This window comes from Limulus polyphemus, unplaced genomic scaffold (assembly GCF_000517525.1).
Source record: "Limulus polyphemus unplaced genomic scaffold, Limulus_polyphemus-2.1.2 Scaffold587, whole genome shotgun sequence".
NCBI lineage: Eukaryota > Metazoa > Arthropoda > Merostomata > Xiphosura > Limulidae > Limulus > Limulus polyphemus.
Genome location: NW_013666197.1, coordinates 451721 through 458871, shown reverse-complemented (window position 1 = coordinate 458871; position 7151 = coordinate 451721). Strand labels below are relative to the sequence as shown.

General features: G+C 34.6%; 1 protein-coding gene across 4 annotated transcripts in view; it reads left to right on the top strand.

The window, feature by feature from the left end:
• LOC106459288 (cytokine receptor-like) overlaps positions 1-7151 on the top strand; it is a 108990-nt gene that overhangs the window by 38300 nt on the left and 63539 nt on the right. The window contains exon 1 of one of the 4 annotated variants that reach the window (XM_022385742.1): positions 5136-5244. The exons of the other annotated variants lie outside the window; for them this stretch is intronic. The gene's annotated coding sequence lies outside the window, so the exon portion shown is untranslated. Of the gene's footprint in view, positions 1-5135; positions 5245-7151 lie in introns of those variants that run through there. 4 annotated transcript variants of the gene reach the window in all.

Below are 7151 nucleotides of genomic sequence, written 5' to 3'. Positions count from 1 at the left end.
AAATCTCCTTAAGGAGGGCATTCGACTTTGGATAAGGAGGCGTTTTGTTCAGAGGCGTTTTAATATACAGACTGAATATCAGTAGTATATACTTGCATATAAAAAACTTCAGTTAGATAATGAATGACCAATCATATGTCTTGAAATAGAACTCGCACGTAGAAACTAGAGCTTGTTTGTAACCCTAAAAACTTAACGACAAACAGTGTTCCAGGAAAAACATCAAAATACTTAATTGCAAGTGGACTGTTTATTCGGATTACTGTTCTTTGCGTGTGGTTCGAATGAAAAGAATCTTTCATGAATTGGTTTCAGTTAAAAGTTGAGAAAGGAATTCTGCTCCACTGCGAAGCTAATTTTTTAAATACAGAACTAAACACTTGAGAATTCTACTGGGAAATAGATGTTTACAAAATAGCTTATTTATACACGTGCCAAAAATATCAATCATTAAAGATATCTAGTCTGACTAACTTCGTAAATACTGAATAAAAACCACTGTAATGTCAAGAACGTAAAATTATCGTATGGTGTTAGTACATGGACTTGTATGACCGAGCTCTAAGCCTTTTCTTCAAAGACGGGGTTGTCGTAACTTCTGCAATAATTATATATATATAGATAGATATATTATAAAGTTCTTAAAAATTGACAGTAGTTGCAGGTAAGATAAGTATAGTTTAAGGTATTTCATTTAGCATTTATTATATAATATTTTTTAAATCCATTATCAAATCCGAGCAAATCGCAATAAATATATAATATTAAGAAATGTAAGATTGAATGCAAATGATTTCAGCTGTAGTATTTAAACGTTGTCAAATTTAGTACTTCCCGGCTTTTATGTTGCCATCTTGTGTGCAAAGTGGCAACTAAGTTAACGTATTTTTTTTTAAGTTTGTGTTGTAAAGATACCGATTTAAAAAAAAAGAAAAGTATGATTTTTCCACTACCAGTGCCATCAGAATTGGTTGGTTATAAATGTTTCATCGTTCAAGTGTTATCGAGAAGGATCTAGAATGATGGTGACTGAACAACACTTGGACCCACTGTGTGTACTGTTTGTAATACCCAAGGTGAACATACGCGGTTAACGAAATATTATGAAGCAAAATTTAAGTTTTGTTTTATCTCGGTTGCTATTATTTTATTACATGATTAACATCAGGCGTGTTACGTAATCTTGAATCACTTTGTAAATTAAGATATACCGGTATATATACACACACACTCTTTAACGAGCGAGTAAAAATACGCTTATATAATGCTGAATTCCGGGGGATGAACTGAATGTGAGGTTTTTAAGGCTGTCTGGAAAACATGTATGTATGTGCAAGTTAAAGTTCATGCAAAATGAAGCTAACTTTAAACATCTCCATACTGTATTATACTAGACCAATTCTATCGCTATTTTCTGCTAAGCTGAAACTATATTATTAGACATAAAGAGGTTGATAACCTTATATTAAAATTATTTTGGAATTTCGCCATGTCATTACAGTCCATGCCACCGCGTCCGGTCATTCTATATCCGACGACCGTTTACATTGCAGAGGTTCCGCCGTAAGGCTATTATGTTCAAAGTATAAACTTCCTTGCGTGCTTTCCATGATCCATCAACCCTATTAGGACGTCTTTTTGCAAGCCACCTTTTCAACAGTGTTGTTGCACAGAAATCCATAGGCGATTTTATTGGTATGTCTTCTTTTGGAATAGCATGAATACCCGTTCATTAACCAGCTCCTGCGACGGTTGAATAGATATGTCATGAAAGCAACATACACATGACTTATATCGCTTTTTTTGACAAAGATCCTACTTGTTTATGTTGTGTGCTGTTGCCTTGGGCACATGGACAGTTTTTGCCACTGATCTTTGTGTTCGTAGATTTTCATATGATACAAGACGCTGTACTTTGCTTACCATAAGTGGGGAATGACTTGTTGCATGTCTCTTTTGGGATGGTCTTGAGCTCCCAAGCTGACCCATATTATTTTCTTTTCCATTGCCATTAAGTACAAGAGAAGTACTTGTCTTGGAAAGTCCAAGTCTCTGATCTTAACACATTTGTATGATCTGAATGTGTGAATATTTTGCGCCGGTAAACAACTATTATACCACCTTCCAAAAAACAACAATTTTCGTTGTATCATACACTACCTAACAAACGCAAATCGACATCAAAATGTAGTTCTGAGACATTCTGTTCCACAGCGACTTTATATCGGCTGTGGTTCACGTGACTTGATTCGCGTGTTCAAGGTTAATATAAGGTACTCAGTCCTTTGTACAATTTGTGCTAATAAAATATGTACCTGTAATGTTTATTCAGGCATTTTAGCAAGATAGAAAAATTGAATCATATATAAAATATTAATTTGCCTCTTTCTCCTTATTGATATTGCTTCTCTGTAGAGGTTTCACAAAACTGTTTTTAACCAACAGAAATTTGCAAAAGCTTCCTGATGACTAAGCAAGGGCTTATAACTCTGAAAATTGGGCTTCCATCACCGTAGTGGGCAAAGTACAGGTAGTCTATTGCGTAGTTTTGTGTATAGCAACAAACAAACTTTGACAAAAATAAAAACAACAATATCAATTAAGAAAATAAATTCAACTTTGCATCACTATATATTTTAATCGTTCAAAAGTTTGGGAGTATATAATACTGAAATACGCATTCCCAAAATACCTAGTGGTTTTCATATGGCCTGATTATGTTGCTACTATATGTAGGTCTCATTCACAGTTGAGATTTTATTTTTCTATTTTAACTAAAGAGCAAAAAATAAACGTTTGCTTTTACTCAATTCCTTGAATAAGACTTGTTCTAATTCAGTAAGTTTGAATATCTGTGTTTTTAACTAAAAAAGATTTATTTCAACCGAGTGAAACATACAAGGAAAACGAGGAAGACTTTTATATTCTGTTATTTAAATTAATCAAGGAATGATAGTTTTTGTAATTGATATTATAGGGTACATAAAAATGGTAAGTTGGACAAAGAGAATTATTTTTTATTAAAAATTGGGTGTTTTCATTTAAGTTATGAGCATTATGTATATATAATGTACGAGCTAATAGAATGAATTTAATTACTGTTCGTTTTATTTTGTGGTTGTCAGAAGTTCCTTTGAGTGTAGCGTATTGAATAGTCTGATCTAAGCTTGAGCCCAATCGTTTTTACTGAGATTTTGTATTAGCCAACAATTGTATATTTTTAGCTACTAAAAGGGCCCGGTATGGACAGGTGGTTAGGGCGCTCGGCTCGCAATGTGAGGGTCACGGGTTCGAATCTCCGTCCCACCAAACATGCTCGTCTTTTCAGCTGTGGGGGCGTTATAAGGTAACGGTTAATCCCACTATTCGTAAACGAGTAGACCAAGAGTTGGCGGTGGGCGGTGATGACTAGCTGCCTTCGCTCTAGTCTTTCACTGCTAAGTTAGGGACGGCTAGCGCAGATAGCCCTCGTGTAGCTTTGCGCGAAATTCAAAACAAACAAACTAACAAAGCTACTAAAATAATGCAAATAAAGATACACTCACTAAAAAGGATTAAAAAAACGAATGTTGAGGTTTTGAATAGTAATAATTTAATACTTTTAAGAAATGTATTTGTTACGTAAGGTTGTTGCTTTCGTTGTGCAAAGCTACACAATGAGCTATCTGCACTATGTCCACAGCGGGGAATTGAACCTCGGATTTTAGCGTTCTAGATCCGTAATCTTACTGCTGTCTCACTGAAAATGAGTAAACACTCGATTGATATTGCAAAATCTATTTATATAAAAGTGTGAACAATATTTTAGTGATTTAAAAAATTCCATTGATAAGTGAATAGCTGAATTATTATTATTTTTTTGCCGCCAAGAATTATTTTCATGTGGAGAATAAGTTTATGGCTTTTAAATAGTGGTTTGATATGGAAGTATAAGTAATAATTGTATTTCATTTTAGGAATCTGTTGATATACGAAGAAGTAGAAGGCTTGTGCTTTTAAGATAGTATTGTTTATTGTAACACTAGGATGTCAGGTTATTTTTTATAACTTCGTTGTTATGCAATATTCCAGCCATTGTATTTATTTGCCCTGGGTATTTTGTTCGCTGAAGTATGACAAGTGATTCATTCTTCTCTCAGCTTGTTAAGGCCAGCTGTTATAAAATTTAGCCTTTTTATTGAGGAAAAAGAAAAAAGTTGTTGTACTGGTAACATTTGAGACGTTTCTTAGAATGGTTTCGAACATTGTTAGATTCTTGTAGTCAAATAACGCGCTCAGTATATCTGGATATTCAATTATGGAGGTAAAGTAATAGGATGATAGTGTCAGCTTAATGTTATAGGTTTTTCTCGGGGTAATGTGATAATATATGCATTGGATTGACCGAAATTATATCATGCTTGTCTTCTGAGGTCACTGTAAAAAAAACTTGTGTATTGTCTGGGCTTTTTGACTTTAGTGAGGTCTCTTAAAGAAGTTTTTGTAATTTCTGGGCTTCTAAACTGTACTGAAGTAATTGTAAAGAAGCCTCTTTAGTGGCTGGGTATTTAAAATTAAGTGAAATTAGTGTAAAGAAGCTTGTGTATAATGGCTGGGCATATAAACTTTAGTGAAGTCAGTGTAAAGAAGCTTATGTTTAGTGAAGTCACTGTAAAGGAGCCTCTATGGTGTTTGGGCATCCAGACTTTAGTGAAGCCATTGCAAAGAAACTTATGTAATGTCTCGGTATCTAGACTTTAGTGAAATTTTCTACTGTACCCACAGACGGGGACTGAGAAATAGTAATTGAATATATATATGTATATATCTCTTTATTATTGGTACTGAAATTCTCTATTCTTAAACACCAGATAGAAACATGCATAAATGTCTATCAAACATTTTGACCCAAATAGTCCAGTTTCTTTCTTTTATGTTTAGAAACTGCTTCTGTGTGTTCGGATTGGTGGAATGAATCTCGTATTGTTCAGGAAACTATCTAATGAATGAATATAGGTCGTGAACCGATAAGTTTTAAAATAACCTTAAACAACCGAACTGACTCTTACAAAATGCATATACAGTTAATATTTATAGTAAAAGAAAGTTTATAGTTTTTTTTTAGTGTCTGTATAAACGAATGTAAGCAACTAAAACACCATCATATCGTGAATGTTATTATCACCGCCAGGGAGTGTCTGGTGCTGTCGACCCCTACAACAGTTGTTAAGCTAGAGGTATCCTGGAACCTGAAACCTAGTCGTGGTGAGTGAGGCCCACTAACAGGGTTTTTGTATTTTTCAGTGGAATTTTTGTAATCATATGGCATCAATAGGGAGGAAGGAGAATGCGTCTCTGGCTACACGCTCTGTCAGTCGCGAATACAAGCGGTTGTACCAAGAAACCTAAGAATGTTACCCAAAAATAGGAGAGTTAATCATTATAGTTACTGAAGCTGGTGTTTTTCTCAAACACTATAGTAAATGTCCTTGAGATGAGCTGTCATCTGTAAGGAATAATAATAATAAAAAACTTTGTACGAAAAACTTCTCGAAGTGTGGCAATTATCTGGAAGTAAAGTGTCTTATTTTTTGCTTTGGTTTGCATTATTTCTAATCGATCTTGATCTGTTCGTCAATGTAAAATATACTATGATGTATGAAATAGTAACTGTATTCATATAAATATTCCGTTAATCTCTGATTGTGACGTGTCTGGTTGATCAGTATCGTTTTCAGGAATGTATTATTACACAATAGCGTTTCATACTTTTATTTGGTTAATTTATTGTAGCGTTTAAAATAATGTTTTATTATTAATGCAAGTATTTGTTGAATTTGGTAATTTTGCAGTTGTATTACAAATCTTACCGATAGGCGTCTTGTTTTGTAGTTAGGCTATGTTTTTTTTTCGAAAATAAGTTTGATCAAGAATTTAGAGAAATTTTAGAAAGATTAATTGTTAAGACTGATCCAGATTCTGATTAAAAGAATGTTTATAGTATTCTAAGTGTACAATATCAACTGATATATATTGATAACTGGAATGTGTAAACTTTAGTTAAGACAAGGTAAAATCACTGCTATAGAATAATGTTAACCACCTCTCAACTTCCAGTTTATCGACATGCATACTTTGATGACCACGTGTGTGATCTAAAAATACGAATAAATAGTTATTCAGCTTACGCTTCACGTTTAATCTCACGTAATTTGGTCTCAGTTGTCACTCTGAAGTGATTTGTAGTTTAAAGTGCTTAAAATTATTCGGGAACCCTGGCTAGATCTCAAAAGAAACATTAAGATGTTCCATCAGAAGAATGCAAGTCGGCTTATCACAGCACCGACAGCAGGCTTTTTCATATTGGCTGCAATAGAGTCGAAGTGGCGTCATCGGAATGTGCAACTACTTCCAAACCAATGGTTGCTCGGTCGCTTGTACAACACAGTCCACATTCACAAAACGAAACGATGACGACTGTTACCTGTTGATTTCTGGCTCGCAGCCGTTGAAGGATACCAGCTCCGAGATTGAATCAGATGTCGCAGTCAAAATTAGATACTATGGCAGTGTATATCATATATAATAGATGATTAGAAACATATTTCACAGGGCTGGCTTTTATTTTACACACACAATGAGGGCTCGGCTGAGCGAGGTGGTCAGTAGCAATATATATGAAGTGGCATTTAATCCCACCTTGTAGCACGCGTACCTTTACATTGAACGTATGGTTCGTGTGTTACCGCTCAAAATAGTGGAAGAGGCGGCTCACTCTCATTAATAGCATTATTTTTAAGCCCAACATTTCTGGGTGCCTATGATAGTTTTATTTATTCCGACTCAGAAAAATGTGTTTAGATTGGTTTAACTGCTGTACATTTGGCGTACTTTGTGGCTGTGGATGTTTGAATTAAAAATTTCGCTTGGATCGTTTAATTTATTTAGCTGGTAGGTGTTCATCTGTATAAACATGCTAGTATATATATTGTTGCGTCATCGAGGTCACGTGACTGGTGTGGCGCCACCTATTTTCTAGAACTATCCTGTACCTTGGCGAATGCTCAGGTATTTACTAGATATAGGGTAGTATGGTATATAAAAGAGGGTGACAACGTAATGGAATAATGTAATAATGTGTGTGTAGATAGTGAGTAATTGAACTGCAGTCA